This window comes from Sus scrofa, chromosome 3 (genome assembly GCF_054392235.1).
Source record: "Sus scrofa isolate SSC_HxYL_T2T_F1_AM1 chromosome 3, Sscrofa_HxYL_maternal_Yorkshire_Landrace_v2.0, whole genome shotgun sequence".
In the NCBI taxonomy this organism is placed as follows: domain Eukaryota; kingdom Metazoa; phylum Chordata; class Mammalia; order Artiodactyla; family Suidae; genus Sus; species Sus scrofa.
In genome coordinates this window covers 127,250,758-127,272,844 of record NC_139385.1, presented here as the reverse complement: position 1 = coordinate 127,272,844, position 22,087 = coordinate 127,250,758, and the positions used below count along the sequence as shown (strand labels likewise).

The following is a 22,087-nucleotide window of genomic DNA, read 5'->3' as shown; positions in this document are numbered from 1 at the left end:
AGAGCAGGTCAGGAAGCAAAGGGTTCCCTCCCCTTTGAGCTCCCAAAGCAACCAAAGCAATGTTTTCTTTTCTTTCTTTCTTTTTTTTTTCCCCCTTTTTAGGGCTGCAGTCGCGGCATAGGGAGGTTTCCAGGCTGGGGGTCAAATCAGAGCTGCAGCTGCCTACACCACAGCCCCAGCCATAGCAATGCAGGATCTGAGCTGCATCTGCGACCTACACCACAGCTTACAGCAATGCTGGAGCCTTAACCCAGCTTAAGTTAACCGAGGCAAGGGATCGAACCTGGATCCTCATGGATACCATGGATACCAGATGTGTTCTTAACCCACTGAGCCACAGTGGGAACTCCGCAGTGATTTCTTTTTATTAATACTTCCTGGGCGCAGAGAAAAGCCTGGTCTGTGAGGCCAGCGAGGGCCGCTACGGACAGCGCGTGGACAAGGGGCTCATCTCAGGGTCCTGCACACAGTGCCTGAGATCCGCCTTCCAGGCCCAGGCAGTTAGTGGCTCTGTGGCGCCTGTGCTCAGAGGCCCTGGGGGAAGCTGCAGTCGCTGGGCAGGGCTGGGCCTCTGCAGTCAGCGGACCTCATGCCCTGCTCCTCCACTGCTGTCGGACCTGGGCCGCCCACTCCCCAGCCCTCCATCCAGGACACATTTTGCAGCCAGCTCCTGCTTTCACTTCCTCAGTCTCTGAGATCCCCGGGGCCCCTGGTTCCTGACCCCTGACCCTTGCCCTCTTCCCCCCCCCACCCCCGCCCCTGCCCTGTGTCCTCTCCTCTCCCTCCTCCTCCTCCAACCCCACCCCCAGGCATTCTCACCTGCTAGCTTAGCCCGAGAAAAATGCTTTCTGTGCTATCTGTTAACTCCCTGATGGCCAGTGTGCCATGGCCTGTGGACAGCTGCTACACCACCCAGCCAGCCCAGGCCAGCCCCCAGCAGGACTGGGCTCGGGCCCAGGACCAGGGTGTCACCCAGCCTGAGGGCTGTCAGCAGAGAGGGTGTCAGCATAAACCACCTCTCAGTGTCACCCACCTGGGAGAGAAGCCAGGTAGGGTTGACGCAGGGAGAGCAGTATGGAGCTGAGCGCCTCTGTGTCTCATTAAAGGGGGTCAGCGGCCACTCCAGGGGAGGGTGAAGTTCTCGGTCAAACATACTGCAGTCCAGGCGGAAGCAAATCCCCATGGAAATGGGGGCCAGCATAGGGGTGTGCATTGTGGTCATTTTCTCAAGCTTGGCCTCTGCAGCTTCGTGGCATCCAGGGCAAATGCCTGTGGCTCCCTGAACCTCAGTGTCCTAGTCGGTGCAATGGGAGGGCTGGAGGGAAAGGCGCCTGCAGGAGCCGCTCCGTCTGCCCGTTTCTGAGGCACTGACCACGTAAAACAAAAACAAAGCCTTGGATGTGGGTCGGGGGAGAGGGAGGACAAAGGAGGCCTGTTTGCTTGTGCGGGATTCCAAGGAGTACACTCACTGCCATACTGCCACCCCTGCTGGAGGTCAAGGCCAGGCCACTTCCCCGCCTCGCCTCCTGTTCCTGGTCCCAAGGCCGTGAGGCCTCCAGAGCATGCTGGGAAGCTCTGATTAATGACACAAGTCTTTTCTTTCAGGGAGCTATTTACACACCCCCACTCTTTCGGGGGAAGCAAACTCTGTCTTAGAGTATCTAAAAGTTTTCCCATGTTTTAAGGTTCCTTTTTCACACATTTTTTCCCCTTAGGACAACACAAATCCTTATTATAGATTTTTCTGTATTTTAGCAAAAGGAGCCATACTCATAGCAATGCGATCTCCCAATAAAGTTCAGTTCATTTTCATCTCTCTTTCCTCCCCCAACATTATTGCTGGAAATGTTACAGGATCATAAGCCAGAGTTCAGGCTGCAGATAGGGTTTTCACAATTGCCATTTTTCTCTGCATACAGATTCTCACTACGGCCCACATTTTACAAAGACCCCTCGCCCTCCCGCCGGCGTTTTCTTTGTAGGTAGGTTTCTTGGCTAGAGACACATTCTGGATGAGGAGCATTAGGAGAGTTTGTGGAGTTCCCGTCGTGGCGCAGTGGTTAATGAATCCGACTAGGAACCGTGAGGTTGCGGGTTCGGTCCCTGCCCTTGCTCAGTGGGTTAACGATCCGGCGTTGCCGTGAGCTGTGGTGTAGGTTGCAGACGCGGCTCGGATCCCACGTTGCTGTGGCTCTGGCGTAGGCCGGTGGCTATGGCTCCGATTTGACCCCTAGCCTGGGAACCTCCATGTGCCGCAAGGGCAGCCCAAGAAATAGAAAAAAAAAAAAAGAAAAGAAAAAAAAAGAAAAGGAGAGTTTGTGATGGAAGGTTCCAGTGTCCTCTGCCCTCCTCCCCACGGGAGGAAGGTCAGGGCCTCCTCCGCAGCAGCCTTGGAGGTGAGGTTCGTGCGGCAGACACTTCCAGACTTGCTTCCCCTAAGATTCGTCACAGACCGTGGGCAGGACTGACGCTCAGGCGTCACGGGGAGCTCGGGGTCAGCCCTTCTCCCTGGTACCCTGAGGCCGTCGGCGGGACCTGCCCTTGTGGCCGGGCTGCTGGCATCAGGGCCGTGAGAGCTGAGTTCCCCAGGTCTGCTCAGGCCCAGCGGCGGCTCCTCTCTGTCTCCGCCTCCTCCTTGGCGTCTGCAAATGCCTCTCCCTCCGTGGATTTTCTGCGGAGCCTCCCTCACTTCCTCCGTGTGCCGTGTGGGGGTTAAGAGACTGGCTTCGGACTCAGAAAACTATGCACGGGTGTCTCACGAGGAGCTGTGTAACCCTAGGAATGCATCTTCACTCCTGTGTAAGATCCTTCATCTGCCAAATGGAGTTTTGTAAGAACTACAAGCCAGTTGGGAGGATAGAATGAGAGCAAATAGGTCAAGCACCTCAGCCAGTGCCCGGCGCCCTGCATGTTCTGCAGGTGCTGGGGGCGGGGGCGGGCGGGGTCTGTCTTCATGCCCACCCTCGCTTCCTCCGGCTCTCCTCTCTGCCACTCTTACCCCCAGTAAAGCACTAACTTCCTTTTATCTTAACCACGTTGGGTGAATCCTTCTGCCGGGACGGTTGACGCACTCCCACTTCCACAGCACGTTGGATACAAGAGCACGCTCTGCACAACTCAGACCCTGTCCCCGAAGCACTTGAACAAAGCGATCCCGGGCTGCGGCGCTTGCTGAGGCTGTGCGCCTTCTTTCCACGCTCTTGCTGCCGCTCCTTCTCGTCCATTAAACTTGCCTGGTCCTTGTCTTGCCTGAAGCAGCAGCAGCTGCTGTGGACCCGCTTGCTAGAATTGTGTGCAGAGGAAGCATTCATAAGCTACAAACAAGGATGCGGGGACTTTCCTGTGGCTCGGGAGCGTCTGCACTCTGTGCCATCTGGTTTGCTTGTTCCGAGGTTCTGATTGCTTCTTGACTTGTGGCTATATTTGGGATAAAGGAAGGACATCTCTTTCTTATTTCTGAGCAGACTAGAGAACTTGCACCTTTTTGAAGTCCGAGCAGGGGGGAAAAAAAATGCCATTTTGCAGAGTTGGGTAGTCATCCAAGTGGGTGGGGCGGGAAGGTGAGGCAGGCCTTTCAGGCTCTCTCCCCAGGGTGGGCTGGTTGTCCCCAGGGGGACACAGGGATATGGAATGTAAGAGAAGGAACCGGACACCCAGGCTCTGGGGAGAAGGTTTGGTCTTCTCCAACCCCAGGCCTAAGACCAGACCTCCTGCTTCTATTCTTGACCTCAGTGTCAGCCCTCTGTAGGTGGTGCCAAGTCATCCACCATCTCTAAGGGCCCATCTGTATCATGGGTATGTGGCTGGGTGTGCCCCCTGGTCCCCACAGAGTTTGCACAGAGAGTAAACCCAGCCCCACGGAGGCTGCACGTGCCATGCAGATGTAGGGACTTGTGGTATGGCCTTGACTTTGCCATTGCCTTGTTCCCAGTCCTTAAAGAGCTGAGCCCATGGCAGGTGTTAGAGCTGTCTCTGCAGAGCCTAATGTTAAAACCTGTGTGCCTGTCCCTTGTGGGTGGTTTGGACATTTGTTAGGGAAGGAGAATGGTTTCCAGAGCCTGGAGCAGGAGACAGAGGGCAGAGGCACTTCAAACTGCCTGACATTCTAACTTCCGCTGGTCCCGCCCTCCCCAGCCCCATTTTGCATTTTGCTCAGCAGACTCCAAACTGCCACCTGGATGCCAATGGGTAACAACAGCACAACGCATCGGGGGCAGGGCCGGGGGCACAGGACCCACGTTTCGCAGGGAGAGCAAAAGAATGCATCCAGTTATTCTCAAGGGAGTTTTCAAATCCTGTCTATGATCTTTCCTCTATTCTAAAGCCCAGGACATAAATGCTAAACTATGGGTCTTGCCGGTGCTGATAAGAAAAACCAGTGAATGCAGGAGTCTCATTTTAAAAAACCCTAAAATTTTAGTTTTATCACATGAGTTCAACACAATACAGTTAAGTATGTTAATTCCAGCCTCCCTCGGCTCCCTCAGCCACCCCCGAAGCCCCTTTCGGCTAAGCTGGCAGATGGAACTGCCCAGCCGGCCGCAACTTCAAGTCCCGTGTGATTCAGCTGTGTCCCCTTGCCTCGCGTTATGAAGTGAGTCTCGTTTTGAGTGGACAGGACTCTGCCCTCTCACGCTTCCAGCTGCCGCTGCAGTCCTCCATTCAGCAAACGTCCTCTGAATCCCTACTGTGTGCAGGGAGCAGTGGTAGGAGCCACGAAATGTCAGAGTGGAGCAGATTCCATCTCCTTGCGAGGCCCAACGCGCTGAGGAGGGAGCGCTGATGTGCGGGCCAAGCCGCCGGCCGACCTTGTCGCCAGAAAGACTCGTTTCAACAGGCTTCTGGTCCAAGTGATTATTTGCCGTTTGTACCCTTGGACTTGGCAACGATGCCATGAGTCTTGTTAGCAAAGACAGAACAGGAACCTTGAAGTAAGCAGTCATCGCGTCAAGAGACGCCTCTCCCAGGAGGGCATGTGCCTCCCTCAGAGGTTTGCCTGGAGGCCTTAGCCCTGCTCTGGGCTGATAAGGACCCTTTGTACCAGCACGTTTCACTCCTCCAATTTCCTTCCCCACCTGCATTTCTTTTCCTCCCGGTGACACCTCCGTGAGGCGGGTGGAGCTGTCCTGAGCACTCCCATTTCAAAGACAGAGAAGCTGATGCCAGAGAGGGCAGGTGACTTGGGAACTGCTCCTCACGTCCCGTGCCGTGTGAGTGGGCATGGCAGAGCCCGCCCAAACCGTGTGCCGGGCTCCTCGTCTGCATCTCTTCCAACTCCATCGCACCCCAAGCCGGCCAGGAGGGCAGAGGACACTGCAGTGGTGCAGGAGCCACCCGGCCTGCCTGGGCTCTGTGTGGAAGCCAGGGCTCAGAGGGGCTGAGGAAGCAGGAGATGCTACACTGCCCTGGACGCGTAAGAGGCTCCCAGGGACACGGCAGGGCCACAGCTGCCGAGTCACGGTGATAGATGTTCGCGGCTCACGGGTAGGAGCTCATGGGGCCCCGGTGCCAGGGCGGCCACGCGGCTGGCAGGTCAGTGGGCCAAGCATCACATTTCAGCAACTTGATCTCAGCACAGGAATGAGGGGAAACACACCCGCCGGGCATTTGTGGTCTTCAGCTGGCAGAGCGGCTGGGGGCCGGCGGGGGCCAGGCGGTATGGGGAATCTCTCCGATTCTGTCTGTTCCATTGCTTTGTTGGCCTTACCAACTTTTCCAGAACAGGCAATACTGTGTGTCCCTCCCAAGACCCAGTTAAAAAAAAAAAAAAACCCTCCTTAAAAGTCAGAGCATCTAGCATCTAAAAGGGCTTCTCAGGGAGAGAAGCACACTTGGGATGAAAACATTCTGGGAGAAGAGAGGCCTCCCAGTTTCCTTGCCTCTCGGCAAAAGAATTAGGCATTTTCCAAGATGGGGAGTCAGGGGTGGGAAGCAGGCAATTTATATTCACTAGAGATCTTATTTGGAAGCAATTTTACTCCCTATAATTTTTTACTCAAACCCTCTCAGACTGGTTCTCAGCTGGGCGAGTTAGTGATCTCCAAAATGTGCTGACATTCTGGCCCATAAGAATACATACCATTACTTTTAATGAGTGGGATTTGTTTTTAAAAGATTTCCCGGAACCAGCGGAGTGCCCAGGTGCAGCCACGTTGCTGGGCCTGGGGACAGGAGGCCGAACACGTGGCTTAAGGGTGTCAGGAGCTAAATATTCCGTCTAGACACAGAGGAGGGGTTGAGGGCCAGAGGAGTCCGGGCTCAGGGAACTGCTGAAGGCCCAGCCTGCACCCCAAAGAAAAAAGCTCTGCCTTTGTTCTGCTGCCCACTTGTCCCAGAGCCTGGCCCTGCAGGAGGGCAGAGGAGACCTCTGGGGCTCGGCCCGGAGAATTCCTCTCTTCTTCTCTCGCTTCCTCCTCCGCCTCGTGGCTTCAGCTCATGACATTTCTGTTCGATGCTGTCAGCGCCTTGGTTTGAGGAGAATGTCTCTGTACCCAGGTCCCTTGGCCAAGAAGAAATGGTGCCCAGAGCCTGCTGGCATCTGCTCTGGCCTGTCTCCCTGCCTCCCCCGCATGACCAGCAGACAAGAAACAACAGTTCCTTCTCCCAGGCAATGGGCCAGGCCCCGGACCCCAGTCCTAAGCTGCCGTGTCTGGCTCAGCCTCGGCAGCCTGGTCGGGGCAAGTCAGGGTCAGAACCAGCTGAGGCTTGCCTCACTCCTCCGAAACTTAGCGATCAAACAGCCCCGAGCCCCGGCCCCTGCCCCTACCGAGAGGCAGGCCTGCAGAGCCAGGGCCCACCGGCTATTTTTAGAAAGCTATCAGGTGTGCAGGACACCCAGTTGCTTTTTTTCCACCTGTTTGGGGTCATTATAGGGATCCTGTGTCTTTGCCACAGGCCCTCGCTCTTCTGCCGTGACAGTCTCACTGCGGCCGGGGCAGCCACTGAGCTCCTTCCTGATGTAACCCAGCCATCTCTCCGGCCTTGCCCGGCCGAGGCAAGTGAGTCTTTGGGCCCCTGGTCATCTTGTCATGGGAAGCAGAGATGCTAGACATTAGTGCCTGGCCTCCTCTGCTTCCTTGAGAGGGAATTTTCAAAGGTCAGAAAGGGCAGTCAGGTCAGGAAGACTCTCGAATTGGGATCCCACCCTGAGGAGTGGTGGTGGATTGAGCAGCAGGCCCAGCATCCCTGTTCTACCAGGAAGGTGCCCAGTGAGTGCAGTGAAGCAGGGGCAAGCCCTGTGCACCATGGGCTTCCTTGCCAACGGATGCAGGGAGCCGGGGGCATTCAGAGGAAGGGCCTCTGAATGAAGGACAGGCGGGGCTGGACTGGGGAAGGCAGGAAGGGACATGTCATAGGCAGGGGGAAGCTCATGAGCCGGATAATCCAAGCTGCGACAATGAGGCTGGCGCAGGGACCTCTGCAGGGGCAGAGGGACAAGAGCCTGGAGAGAGTGCGAGCTGGTGCCAGGTGCGAAAAGCTTGGAATGCCAGGTGAGGTGTTTGGACCTGATCTGATGGAGCAAAGCCACTGAGGGTCAGAGGAGGGAGAGACAGGCGGGCATGCCAGTGTGCTGGCCAGCTCTGCGCCCTGCCTCTGGGATGACGTGGGGTCCTCCCAGGCATAGAGCAGCAGCAGCCACCGCCTTGGGGCAGCATCTTCGTGGCCCCACCCCATGCACAAGTCCCGCAGGTGGGGTGAGCTGGGGCTGGCTCAGTGGCTCCCAAGATCCCAGTGTTGAAGGCTGTTCCCAGCCCCGTGTTCAGGGACATCCTATTGGTAGCTTGAAATCTGAAGTGGGAATACTTTCTACAACAGAGATTGGCAAATGCTGAGAATCCGGGTCTGGCTGGGTTTGTGTGTTTGTCTTGTCCGCCAGCACAGCCAGAGCCAGCTGTTACACTTTTACCAGTGCAGCCCTGGGTGACGTGGAGCCCCTGAAGGGGTTTAGGCTGAGGAGGAAGCATGGATCAGCCGTGACCCCCCTGAACTGGGAGAGGGCATTTGTGGACGTGGGTGATAGATACCCCCTTCCTTGTTGAGGAGGCTGGAGGGTGGGGGGGGGGGGGCCTCCTCCAGGGGAGTTGAGCCGTCGTCACCATTTGTTGGCTGATTCTCAAAACAAGCTCTGTAGCCTGGACTAGGAAACTTGGACCCTCCTCTCCCGGAGGAAACTCACACTTCCTCAATTGTCCGTAGTTCTCCAGCTGCATGCTGGCCCTGCGTGAGAGCCGGATGCAGAGGGACTGGCCTTTCCAAGTGGGCAGAGATGCTCTCAGGTGGAGAATGCATCTGAGTGGGGCTTGCTTTCTCAGCAGTGGGTCTGGTTTGTCTCGACTGCACTGAGAAGCCGCAGGATTTGTTCAGTGCTTCAGAGGCACAGAGCACTTAGCCCTAAGGCTCCTCCCCACAAGCTTGTAAAATACACATGGAAGATGTAAAATCCCATTTCGGAGGTAAGGAGACTGAGGGCCAATTGGTAGACCCCAGACCTCACCTCTCCTCCTGGGACCTTCCATCCCAAACTGGCTTCCTGAGCCAAGGACTTTGGATGGTTCATCCCGAGTGAGCTCAGTGTCAGGAGCAGCCCAGCCTCCTCCAGGAGATCAGGTCCAAGACCTGACCCCAGAGACCCCATCACCACCATTCCTCAAGGACTTGCCTTTTCCAAATGGGCATTAGTGCTGGCAATGAACACACTGCTGCTTTTGTTGCTCTTTTGGGAAAAGAAAAACCTGGCTTCTTAGAGCTGTTGTATTTTATTTTTCTGTAAAGAGGAAATTAATTTTAGTCTTTCTTTTTGGTTTAAAATGTTGTTCTTTGCTTTTTCCGCCCCACAATTTAAAAGGAAACATTTGTCTGTTGAGAAAAGAAATGATAATTATAGACTAAAAATTGTTTCTATTCTGATTTGAAAAACTGACAAAAAAAAAAAATCCATCGCACAGATGGGGCCCTGCTGACAGAGGGTGTTTAACAATGAAGCCCCAGGCCGGTGGGGGGCCCCGAATGGCATTTGAGGTGGGTTTGGACTCCAGTATTGCCTGGAAGAGGGGCTTTATTCCGAGGCTCGTCTCTATTTCCAATGCTGGATAGATGCTCTCGGGCGGAGAATGCATCTGAGTGGGGCTGAACACTTCACCTGGTTCAGCAGCAGAAGGACAGTTTACCTGTGGATCGTGTGGCCCGTTAGGTGAGCTGTGTGATGAGGCCAGGGCCTCCCTCCCTTGGCCCCCAAGCTTGAGAGCCACCCGAGCCTTATTCCTTTTAACCCAGAGTGTTACAAAATTACAATTGCTCCAAGTCCTTCGATCGATGATGCAGGAAACTGATTAGACTGTGAAATTAAACTAATAATGTCATGGTATTAACCCCCGATCAATGGGGAAAGAGCTCAGAGTGAAGGCTATTTCCTAAACCCATATTGCCCTCTGATTATGTGCATTTGCTTTTTGGAAGAATTGCTAGGCACGCCTGCATCCCTGGGACCCCTCTCTTTCCTGCAATGCAGGGAAGCCCAATGCAGCACCCCATTTACCAGAAGAACAAACTGAGGCTGGGTGATTGGGTGCTGAGTGGTCACACAGCTAGGAAAGAGATGAGCCTGGCTCTAGAACCCCTTGCCAGAGCTCTTCGGTTGCCTGAGTTCTCTCCGGGGACTGTTCTAGAATGAGCCAAGTCTTTGTCCTTCCCTGGCCTTGCCACCGAGGAAGAGCTAGCACGCTCTTCCCATTTACCATCTCAGGGCTGGTCTTCCACTGGGACCTGTCAGTTCCATCACAGTGGAATGTGGCCAGGGATCAGACCCTCTCTCTAAAAGTGGTGATGGTATTTAATAACTAATTACTCTAATGATCCTGCAGAAATGCTGGAGACCTGTTTTAGGAGAGATGTCAATTAGAGCCATCTGCACGGTGAATAAAGGAACCCTACCCCAGCTGTACTGTTGAAACATGTTAGCGTTTTCCTACCAGCGGCCATATGGTACTTAACGAAAGTGAATTGTTCACACTGCACAACCCGCGCCTCCTGATGAATACCAGCATTTTGTTTTGGAAAATAGTTCTTCAATCGTGTGGAATATTTTTCAATGCAATAAGTAGCAAGTTGGAAGCCGGCAAGCCCTTGAATGCAAAAAGACTTCCATCACCTCAAGATGCTCTTCCCTCCATCCCAATCCCCACCCCCCAGCTCCGCCCCAGCTCCCGCATCCCACCTGTGCCCAGTGCTCAGCATCTGTTTCTGAACCTGCTCGGGAGGCCAGAGGCCATGCAGGGTTCTTGCCCCACCCCACCTTGGCATCTTGAGCTGTGTGACATGAGAAGCAGGATGGATGAAGCTACGTAGAATGTGAGCACTGGTGAGGCTCCGGCTGGAGGGACACAAAACATTGGGCGGAAGTCGCCCAAGAGTTGAGAAGTAGTACAGGATGTTTACCTGGGCCTGTGACTTCCAGGTTTCTATTTACAGCCTGCTCCGTTCGAGGAGTACAAAGCTCAGGTGGGTACCTGAGTGCTCGGAGAGGTGGAGGAGGATGGTTTGTAGGGCTCGGCAGAAGCCTGCCTGAAGCCTCATGGTCACCAGCACAGCCGAAGCTGCCAGTCAGTAGTGACCACAGTTATTGCCACCTGGTGGCCACTCCTGACCTGTGCCTGGACAGCTGGGGCCAGGGTGCAACCAGCCCCGGGGTTTCTGCTAACTGAAAACAGGAACGTTTCAGAAGCAGACCGGTGCCAGGACCGGGCTCTGACAGTTATGCCCCCACCACCTGCCAGCGGCTGTGCTGGGCCAGGGGACCCTCCACTCTCTCTGAGGGCTCTGTGGCCTCGATGCGCTGAAAGTCCTGTGGTCAGGGCCCCAGGAAGAGGCTCTTTCATTGCAGCTGGCTCTGGGACTAAACCATTAGGATTTCACTTGCCGGCAATGTCTATTCTGGAATGTTCCCTAGAACCAAAGTCACTTATTAACGTTTAATAAAAGGCAAGATTGACTGCAGTTTGGACCACGAAGATCTGCTGCAAGTCCTAAAACCAAAGACATTCTTCACAAAACCGTGGTCCCATAAATCTCGCTTCTTTCCAACTCAGCAGCAACAGATCCCAAGTTACAAGTTCAAGATAACACATCCTTACAGGAACTCCTTCCAGGTAAAAATAGCAGAAATGAGCTCCCACCTGTCCCCGAGGAGCAGACTGCACTGCTTTCTTTCCACCTCTATGCCCTGGGTGTTGCCACACTCTCACCAACCCCTGCCCCATAGCGGATGTGTGTCTGAAAGAACTGAGTCACGCTGACTCCCAGGCGGCCACCTCAGCCCGGCAACCAAACCCCAGGGCAACGTCCATCAGCCTGGATGATGAAAGGTGCCCAGAGCCCCTCAAATAAGTCGCTAGCCTTTCCATGGGCCAGTTCCAGAATGACCCTCCCGGCCCAGGACCCCCTCTGCTCCCTTTCTTCCCACCCCCTCCGGGGCCAGGCCTGGTGCTTACCCCAAAGAGTTAACCTTTCCTGCTTCTGTGGGGGAAAGGGTAGGAAAAGGCTGGGGCCAGTGTGACATATGCTGCCTGGTCTGAACATGAATGCTGTGCTCAGATGCTGAATTTGATGAATTGCATTATAAAATTTAAAAACAAATTTAAAACTCTATTAACTCCCTGTAATGGCCTCCTCCTGGAATTCACAGACAGCAACGGCTCACTGGCAAGGAGAAAAAATACTCTCATTTGCAATGTGCTTCACTTGCAGCAGAATAGAGGTGGGTGGGAGCTGGTGAAGTGTTGGGGGCCATGCAGCCTCTACACGGTGCCGGGCCTCCCGCCCCCAGGGTCAAGAGCAAGGCCCCCGCCAGCAGGCCCTCATGGGATCCACACGGTCGAGGTTAGACTTTGGCTTCCGTGTCAAAACCGACATTGTGCTTCCTTTTAAGGCAAAAACATCTCTTTCAAGATTGAACCCTGAGAGCGATGAGCTCACAAGATGTGGGGAAGCCTAGGGGGTGAGAAGCCTGTGGTCTGGGGGTCAGAGTGTGAGTGTCGCACAGGAGGCAGTGTGTCCCCATTGCCACCCTCTGCACCGGGAGAAGGCTCAGGGCAGAGAGGTTGTTCATTGGTGGCTGCAGGCCTCTGCACATCGAGGAGCATTTGGGGTGAAGGAGGGTATTGGCCTGGCTCCGGGCTACCAACTGGAGAGATGGGCTTTTGTCCAGGAAGGAGGCAGCCCTACCGCTGGGTGTGCACGTGGGCAGTGTGGAGGGGCCCAGGGACCCAGAGGAGAGCTCCCTCCGTGTCTCTGCAACTCAGAGACCCCCAAGCTCAGAGAGGAGGATAAGGGGCAGCATGACCTGGACTTTGGGGAGCTCTAGAGGCTTTCGACTAACCAGGGGCTCCTCCCTTTGACGGCAGCCCTCAGTCCCTCCCTGCACGTAAAGTGGTTTGGAGATATTTGGGGAGGAGGAAGGGCAGTGTACACCCATGGCAGCAGCCCTGGGTATTCCGAGGCAGTGGAGAAACAGTGTGTATACATGTGTGTGTAGGGTGAGGGTGTGCGTCTCTGCACGTGTGCACAGATCTGTGTGTGTCTAAGTAAGCTGTGCCTTGTGATGTGGCGGCCCCAGGGCTGTGGGCTTAATGTGGACCGTGCGTTTCTGGGAGCAGCCTTCAGGGCAGGAGGGCAGTGAGACAGGCTCACTTAAGGAGGCTGGGCCTCCCCCACCTCCCAGGCTGCTGTTCCATCCACGTTGGGGCTGGGCTGGGCGCTAAGGAGACTTGAGGCTCCCGTCCCGGCAGGACTCAGGACTGGCAATATGCAGTGTCAGAGAACTCTTGGCCCTCTCCCGGGAGCTCAGCATCTGATGCAATGTGAAGAGCTCCAGGTCAGGGGCCGCAGCTTCTGTGTGACCTCTCAGGAGCCGGGACCTGGGCCAGGATAAAAGCCAGACCTGCAAGCTCCTGGAAACCTGCCCCCTTGGCAGCTCCAGATGGGCTGGGGCATTTAGGCTAAAGGGATGGAAGGTGACGTGTGTAATACTTTGAGGACCCCCCCCTTCTCTAGGGACTAACAGTATAAGCAAAAATGGGGGCATCCACAGTAATGAAGAGAACAGAATTTCCTCCTGCCAGCGCACTCTCTAGAAAGCCCATTCCTGGACATTCGTGCTAATTACAGGCCAACTGTGCTTGCAACTTTCGTGCATTTGCTTTGGGCCATTTTGTATAAATAAGACTGCTTTTAGAAAAAAATTATATTGCTCATTAGCCCCCATTGTTTTAAGCAAATGAGATTTTCCTATGGGGAAAAAAAAACAGAAATATATGTGTGCATGATACAGAGTTTACAGAGCTCTTTTTGTGACTGTAGTATTGCTTCTGCCACTTCAATTGAAATTTGAACCAGGTGAGGAACCCCCCCCCCCCCCCCGCCGCCTCCCCCTGCCCATGGTTGCAGATTCCGTCTTTGGAACTCCCGTCTTTGGAACTCCCTCCAGGGCGACGTCGGTTCCTTTCCTGCTTCCCCTCTGCGCCCGCAGCAGCCATGCTTCAGTTTTCCTGTGCTTCTGCCCACGGCGCAGTAAACAGCAGAATGACATGAGCTTCTGAAACTTTCAGACCCAGGGTTGAATCCGGGTGCAGTGCTTTGTGCAGCTGGGCGATCGCTTAGCCGCACTGCATTTGAGAGCACGTCCCTCGTAAGGTACTCCTCCTCGTCTTCTATCTTTGCTAAACAAAATCCCAACTGAAACACCAAGCCCAGTGCCTCGTACATAGTAAGAAACCACATCCTGAACGACGTCTTTATGTCTCATTGCTCTCATGGACGCACAATGTCCGCTCAGCCTGGAATTTTCTTCTTTTCCTTGCCTTCTGTTGAAAAGCTGTGCATCCTTGAAAGGGCGATAGCCGGAAGGCTCCTGCTGCCAGAGAGCCTTCCTCGTTGGCCTTGGCAAATGATGGATGCCCGGGTGGTGTCACAGATGCAAACGTGTATTCCCGCCTGGATGTCATTCTTTCCATCCTGCTCCGTGTCTCCCCTCCTGCACGTGGGGGCCATTCCCACCCCGACCCTCCTCCGCCGCACCCAGCCCCGTGCCTGGCAAAGAGTGGGCGCTTGGACGCACTTGTAGGGTGAAGGGGTTTTGGATTGTTGAGTGAAATGGAGGTCCCACAGGCGGCCTTGGGCTCTGCTGATTCAAAATTCCCTTGCCAGAGTGCTGTGGGTGGCTCTCAACTGCACAATTAGAAAGGGAGGAAAGGTGCCTTTTGTGGTGGTTCAGAGCAGGGGACATCTGGGGTTTCAGAGCCTAGAATACTCCACGAGCTTTCTCTAAGTCCCCTAACCCCGTCGATGCTGCAGCAATTTGGCTCTAAAAGAAGCTGCTAACATGCAGTTTGGCAGGATGGAACTTTCTGGGCTGATGAAAACAGTCTGTGTCTTGATGGGTGGTGGTTAGGGGGATGCGTGTATTTGTCAGAACTTGTCAGACTGTACTCTTAACATCTGAGTAGTTACTTGATGGAAATTATACCTCCATCAAATTAGTTAATTTTTGTTAAATGCAACCCAATCCGACCGACCAGGCGGAGGGTCCCTTTCTGGTCTTCGTGTCTTCTTCCACTGTGGGGGAGGTGGCTTTGAGACGTTTGGCTAAAGCCAGGATGTCCCAGGACCGCTCTGGGAGGAAAGGGACCGAGCAGCCTCTGCGTGTATAGAATTGGCGTCCTTTCCTCCTGAGCTCGGCCTCTGTGCTCAGGCACCTCCCATCCTCTCCCCCGAGACCTCCCGCCAGCCTGGCGCCCAGGGGCAGCTCTGGGGCTCTCAGCTTTGCAGCCTCCCTCAGGGGCTCCCCCAGGGGCTCTCAGCTTTGCAGCCTCCCTCAGCCCCAAGCTGGGGTCCACCTCTCACCGGATGGGAGAGGAGTTAACATTCATGTAAAGCCCCAAGGCCCCTCCAGCGGGTATTTGCACACCCGTATCTGGAGCAATGATGTTCCCAATGGCCAAAAGCTGGAAGCAAGCCCAGTGCCTGTGGATGGGTGAATGGATGAAGAAAAGTGGTGTGTACACACAGAGCAATAGTGGTCCGTCCTTACAAGGAGGAACGGCAACATTCATGGGTGTGTAATACAGTGGAGATTTGTACCCGGAAGGCATTATGCTAAATGGCATAGACCAGGCCCCAAAGGACAAATAGTCCACATATAGAAATGACCTGGACTAGTTAGTCATAGAGGCAGAAGATAGAAGGGTGGCTCCTAGGAATTCCCATTGTGGCTCAGTGGTTAACGAATCCGGCTAGCAACCCTGAGGTTGCAGGTTCATCCCTGGCCTTGCTCAGTGGGTTAAGGATCTGGCGTTGCCGTGAGCTGTGGTGTAGGTCGCAGGCACGGCTTGGATCCCGCGTTGCTGTGGCTGTGGTGTAGGCCGGCGGCTGCAGCTCCAATTCAACCCCTAGCCTGGGAACCTCCAGGTGCTATGGGAGTGGCCCTAGAAAAGGCAAAAAAAGACAAAAAAAAAAAAAAAAAAAAAAAGAAGGGTGGCTCCTAGGGGGTGGAGAGAGGAGAGAAGGGGAGTTAGTGTTTAACAGGTACAGAGTTGCATCTGGAGCAGGTGAAAAATTCTGGAGATGGGGGTGGTGATGGTTTCACAGTGTCAGAATGCAGTTAGCGCCGCTGAGGTGCACACTTCAAAGGGCTGGCTTTATATTCCGTGTATTATACCACAATAAAAATATGTTTTTAAGAAAAGGAAAAACCACAATAAAAATCCGAGGCCCTCACTGCCTTCGGACCCCCGAAACTCTGGCATTTCATATTTCAGAGGCAATGCTTGGCTGAGGATGGGGTGTCTGGTCCCGAAAATGAAGCGGTAGGAAACAGAGGCCATCTCTGATGCCCACCCCTGTCTTGAAATCCGAGTACACGCCCTTTCAGAGTGACCAGCATCCTTCCTGAATGCCGGGTCCTTTTGTCCAGACAGACAGTCACACCACTGGATTAACTTGTGGACTCTCTCAGACAAAACACGGCCTCAACCTGACAGCTGAGGGGTGAATTTTCCTTGCTCGCTCCGGAAACTCCTAGCATCGTAATTGGGGTGACCCGGTCCTCAAGACCCAGGGGGCCACAAGCTGCAGAAATTAGAGCACATTCTATAGAAGGATGCTGGCTGTCAGGGTGGGTTGGTTCTTGGCCTGTAATGCGGAGTGACACCCAGCGCTTGTCACAGCAGGGAGCTGGGCCCTCCCCGTCAGCCACATGGCTGGGGACTCAAGGAGGCCGACTCTCCCACCTCCGCCTGGAGGGCCAGATTGGATTTATCCCTTGAATGTCACAACGCTGCACCCGTCACCACCTCAAAGTCCCCGCTAACACTTTGCACACTTAGAGGAGAGGCCGTCCGGGCACAGCGGCATTCTGCAAGGGCTGCTGACCTTTTTGTTGGCAAAACAAACCCAGGACGTTGAGTCCCGATCTCTTTCCTGAAGAGGTTGTTGCGTTCAGGCCTTGAGGGGAGCAAGGGGAGGATCCGTCGAAAATGCCGGAGCCCATTGGGCAGAAAGAAACTGTATACTGTTTACCTGCAGATCAAATGCAATGAATACGCACCACACATGCTAAATAAGGACAGAGACATTCTGAGAGACACTTGTAGTCGCTCCTCCTGCCTGATGAGTTAGTGGAAAGCAAAACACGAAACACACACACACACACACACACACACACACACACACACCCTCCCTTCTGCAGGAACAGTGGGAAGGGTGCTGTGCACCTGCGTGGCATCCCCTTTTGTCTGCCCTGCTCCTGTTCTCTGCAGAGCCTGGCTCACCCCACCCCAGCTCCATCTAGTTATCACTTCCCCACAGTCTGCTTCTGCATTTGTTTCTTGGTGGTGCCGTCCATGGGCACTTGGACCCATGGGCAGCCGGCAGCCCCAGTGGGCACTCTGTGGACTCGGGGGGAGGGGTCTGTTTCCCCCTCCCCTGGTTGTCCCCCCTCCACCTCCCTGTCACGATTCTGTGAAGAGGAGAGCATTTAAAGTCCTTTAGGAGGGGGGAGTTCCCATCGTGGCATGGAAACAAATCCGACTAGGAACCATTGAGGTTGCGGGTTCGATCCCTGGCCTTACTCAGTGGGCTCAGAATCCAACGTTGCCGTGAGCTGTGGTGTGGGTCACAGACTCGACTTGGATCTGGCGTTGCTTTGGCTGTGGTATAGTCCGGCGGCTACAGCTCCAGTTGGACCCCTAGCCTGGGAACCTCCATATGCCGCAGGTGCGGCCCTAAAAAGACAAAAGACAAAATAAAATAAAATTTAAAAGTCCTTTAGGAAGTCAGAGTAACTTAACAGTTGGCTTTGAGCTGTGGATTCCTGCCGTGCACAGAAGCACGTTCTCCATCACACTTTATATGTAACACAACTAAACACACACACACACACCCCTACAGCAGCTCAAGAGGAGGCATCCTTTTTAACCACTCGAGGCCAGTATTGTGTCAGCTGCATCAGTGCTTGGAATACAAGGTTGTTTTAACTATAAAATATGCTAGGATTCATTTCTTGGCAGAATTTAGAGCACAGAATGACAGAGACGAAAGGAAGCGGGACGCTCCATCTGGGAATTTGGGAAGGGATGGTCCATCAGCCTTTGCTGAGGTTCTGAGCATTTAGGGCTGGGCCACCCCAAGAAGCTGCATGCTAAGGGAAAGCTGGAGAAGAAGGTCTCAGGCCAGCCCAGCACCTTCATATGCCTCTGATCAGGGTGGACTCTAATGATGCTCGCTTGGTTTGGTATTTGGGGCTGCTGGAAGCTTTGGAACATGTCCAGAGGGTGTCAGGATTTATGCCATAACCTTCATGGCAACAAGAAACACCTCCGAAATCCCACGCTGACACATCCATGAGGAAGAAAGAGGCTCTGGTCTGTAAGGCAAAGTGACTCTGTTGGCACCGAGGGTACATACAGACCTCACTGTGATGTGGGTGCCATACGGGGTCCATTGGGCTGGACCCCAGGTAGGCTTGTGTAAAACAGAGGCCGGAAAGGAGAAAGGACTTGTGCAACCTCACACTACCAATAAGGGCAGAGCTGGAGCTGGGACCCAGGTTTCTCCTGACTCCCAGTGCAGCTCTTTGACCACCCAAAGGGATCGTGAGCTGGATGAGGCAGTGTTCTCTGTGTGCGCTCGGTACACCTGAGGACTTATGACATGCAGATTCTGACTCACTAGGCTGGGGTGTGGATTCTGCGTTTCTAACAAGCTCTCAAGTGATGCCGGCGCTGCTGGTCCTAGGAGCACCCTTGGAGAAACAAAGACGCCTGAAGTCAGCTTCCCTGGCAAGGAGGCCAGTGGTTTGGGTGCGAAGCTGGAATTCCTAATTCTCCATCATATCCACTTGAGCTCCATTCTTATTCTATATTTTTGGTTTTGGTTTTGGTTTTGACCAAGATGTCTAAACACTTTTGGCCTCTACCCCCCAAAACTAGGTTATATGTCACCCTATATGTTTGGTAGCTCCTTGCTACAGATCCCTGGTGCTCTCTGGCCTGCAGGAAGTTGAAAAGTGCATCCCAGATGTTGGGAGCAGCATGCCTGTGGCTTTGTGGGGGTGTGCAAGAAATGATCTGGCCATGGGGAGGGACACTTTGCAGGATGCGGCGCTCTGTTAGTTGCCTGGGCTGCAGCTCGACTAACTCCAGTGTCTAGTGTCTGTCCTCTGCATTTGTGACGATGTGACAGCGTGTGCCATTGATCTCTTTCAGAATAAGAGGTCCTCCGTGGCAGGGTTGTCAGGGCCTCTGCTTTTCCACCAATTCTCTCTTAACTGGAAACCTCCTCTGCCCAGAGTCTAGATCAAGAAAAGACCAGAAAGCAGCTCTGAAAGTCTGATAAAACAAATAGGAATCACCAAGTGTATGCACCTAAATCTTGTTTCTTTTCTCATCATCCATCCCGTGGGCTTTAATTCAGAATTGTCCTTTAAAAAAAAAAAATACAGGACTTCTCATTGTGGCTCAGTGGGTTAAGAACCCAACTAGTATCCATGAGGATGCAGGTTTAATCCCTGGCCTCACTCATTGGGTTAAGAATCCGGCATTCCCGCAAGGTGCAGTGTAGGTCACAGATGCAGCTTGTGTCAGATGTTGCTGTAGCGGTGGCACAAGCTGGCAGCTGCAGCTCCAGTTCGACCCCTGGCCTGGGAACTTCAATATGCGGTGGGTATGGCCGTAGAAAGAAAAAAATAAAAATACGAACTGACTATAAGGTTGCTCGCCTGGACTCAAAAATGCAAAGCAAAGTTGCAAACTCGTAATCTGGCAAGAGTAAGGAGAGGGGTTGGGAAGAGAACAGAAGCAAAAAATGTTTCCTAGAAGCTAATTGAAGATGAAGCAGCTGCGGAAACTCTGGCACTTGAGGTGCAGGCTTAGGGAGCAGCCCAATCTGGACTGGTCAGCGCAGGGACCCTGGGTCCCATAGGCTAATCGTGATGTTATTTAACAGCTCAGGATCTCTGTGACATTCAGTTCCGTCCAGCATATTGGAAAGTATGCAGTGTATTTCAGAATATTTTGTCCCTGCAGTGGCTAAAATATTTTCTTGTTCATGCTTGGACATTTAAAGGACTCAGTTTCAGGAGTTCCCATCGTGGCTCAGCAGTAATGAACCAGCTAGGATCCATGAGGGTGGGGCTTCAGTCCCTGGCCTTGTTCAGTGGGTTGGGGATCCGGCGTTGCTGTGGTGGAGGTCACAGATGCAGTTCAGATTCAGCATTGCTGTGGCTGTGGTGTAGGCTGGCAGCTGTAGCTCCAGTTTGACCCTAGCCTGGGCACTTCCAATATGCCACCCCTGCAGCCCTAAAAAGCAAAATAATAATAACAAGTCTGCATGTAAGAAAAATGAAACTTTCACTAATAATCCCAGCCCATGTGGATGATGCTCTTCTGTTCTTATTTTACTTCCTTCCAGTTACTTCCTGTATCTCTTTTCCTTTCCCTCTTTTCTTCTGACCTCTGATTGGGCATATTCCATTAAGAGGTCTGGCCTTGCTATGCTTTTCTCTTTCTGCAGTTTGACCAATTCCTCCCTAAACCCTCATGACTCCAAAAACTTCATGTCGCCAGCCTCCAACTTCCAATTAAACGGCCCGATGTCCTCCCGCTCCGGATTCCACAGATCCCAGACCCTCCAAAGCCCCATCCTCTTCTTCAGTCCTCATTTCAGGGAAGGGTCTCACCCCCACCCCCACCCCCACCCCCATCCTGGGAGTTGGCCCTGGTGTCTTGCCCCCTTGTACCTTTTCCTTCCTGTCTCCTCTGCCGCCGCTCAGCCCCTCATCCATCCTCCCCTGGACCAGCTGCCTCCCTGTGTCCAGTTTTCCAACCTCCCATCCATCTCCCTCACACAGGCCTCCCATCCTACAGACGCCTCCCTCTTCCTCACACTTGCCCTTCGGAGGCCTTTGTCCATACCCACACCGCCCAGTACAGTAACCACTTAGCCAGATACATGCTTTAAATTAAATGAAAGTTAAAATTCAGTTCAACAGGAGTTCCCGTCGTGGCGCAGCGGAAACGAATCCGACTAGGAACCATGAGGTTGTGGGTTCGATCCCTGGCCTTGCTCAGTGGGTTAAGGACCTGGTGTTGCCATGAGCTGTGGTATAGGTTGCAGATGCAGCTTGAATCCTGCATTGCTGTGGCTGCAGTGTGGGCCAGCAGCTGTAACTCCAATTCGACCCCTAGCCTGGGAACCTCCACATGCTGCGGGAGCGGCCCTAGAAAAGGCAAAAAGACAAAAAGAAAAACAAATTCTGTTCAACAGCCACATGCGGCTAGTGGCTACCATATTGGATCACAGGGAGTAAACATTTCCATCATTGCAGAAAATTCTCTCAGGGCTGGTCCACACTGTTCTTCCACCTTGAGCATCTTTCTTTCCCTCTCCTTTTCTCCGAATCCTCCCAAGTGTCACAAAGAAGTTTCCCTACATCCCAGGCCTCATCATAAGCAGCACAGAGCTTGGTTCTTCTGCGAGTATATAAGAACATATTAGAACTCTTGACTGCAGCAGACAGGCATCCAACTCAAACTCATTTAAGTGAAAAAGGGAATGTGTCAGCTCTTAGAACTGAAAGTTGCAGCAGCAGCTTCCGCCGTAGCTAGACCCAGGAGTTCATATATGACCAGAGCTCTTGTCAGCCTCTCATCTCTGCTCCTGTGTGCGGCTGGCTCCACGCTCTGCCTCCTCCCCAGAATGAGACGGTGACCAGGAGCTATTCCAGCTCACGACGTCCCTACCGTCCATGATCCCAAAGGAAGAGGGACCCTTGATTTCTGACTTCATATGTCAGATCTAAGAGGTGTGGGTCTGTTGGGGCCAGGAACCCTGAATCTGTAGTTATGCCAAGGGAGAGAATGCACTGATTTGCCCGGCCCCGGGCACTTGCTTGCCCCGGTGGAGGGTCAGGGCACCCTCCATATCTAATGGCTCCACGTGGGAAATCTCTTATTACCTGAAGGCAGGAATGGATATCAGACAGTAACAGATTTCACTATGAGCTCTGCTCAGAAACCCTCTCACCTTCTCCCTTCAACGGTAATCTCCCTGATGCCTGGCGAATGCTCAACAAATGGTCGATGCGTTCATGGATCAATCAATGAATCAAGGGAGGGAGGGGTGGATGAGTGCAGGGATGCATGGATGGACAGAAGGATGGGTACATGTGTGCTTAGCTAACGCTGTAGGGAAGGCAAGAGGAGAGAACCAGGCCCCAGAACCCAAGGGTTCACACTCAGACTCAGCAGAAGCATCACTCCCCGTCTCCTGGTCTAAAATCCCCGTGGGGCTTGGTCCAGCTCCACCAGATGGGAGCTCCTTTAGGCATCTCTGCACCGCTCACAGCCCCTGGGAGAATGCTGGGTGCCGGCCAGGGCTGGCTGGCCAGCTGTAAGTCTGGCAGCAGCTCTGTGCATCTTTTGATTTAGAGGGACAGGAAGACAAGAGCTGACCAGCCACGCAGAGTTCTTCCCGTGTCTGAGACAGCAACTGTCGCCAGATTCCTGGTCTCAGACGCTGTGCATTCACCATTCTTACT

At 53.6% G+C, this 22,087-nt stretch overlaps 1 protein-coding gene across 9 annotated transcripts in view; it reads left to right on the top strand.

Moving 5' to 3' along the window:
• The window catches only part of KLHL29 (kelch like family member 29), a 306,457-nt gene that overhangs the window by 129,566 nt on the left and 154,804 nt on the right, over positions 1-22,087 (top strand). Inside the window, exon 1 of one of the 9 annotated variants that reach the window (XM_021087786.2) lies at positions 6,858-6,998. The exons of 7 other annotated variants lie outside the window; for them this stretch is intronic. The gene's annotated coding sequence lies outside the window, so the exon portion shown is untranslated. Of the gene's footprint in view, positions 1-6,857; positions 6,999-7,025; positions 7,491-22,087 lie in introns of those variants that run through there. One more of the 9 variants, XM_085019782.1, reaches the window with a different exon arrangement.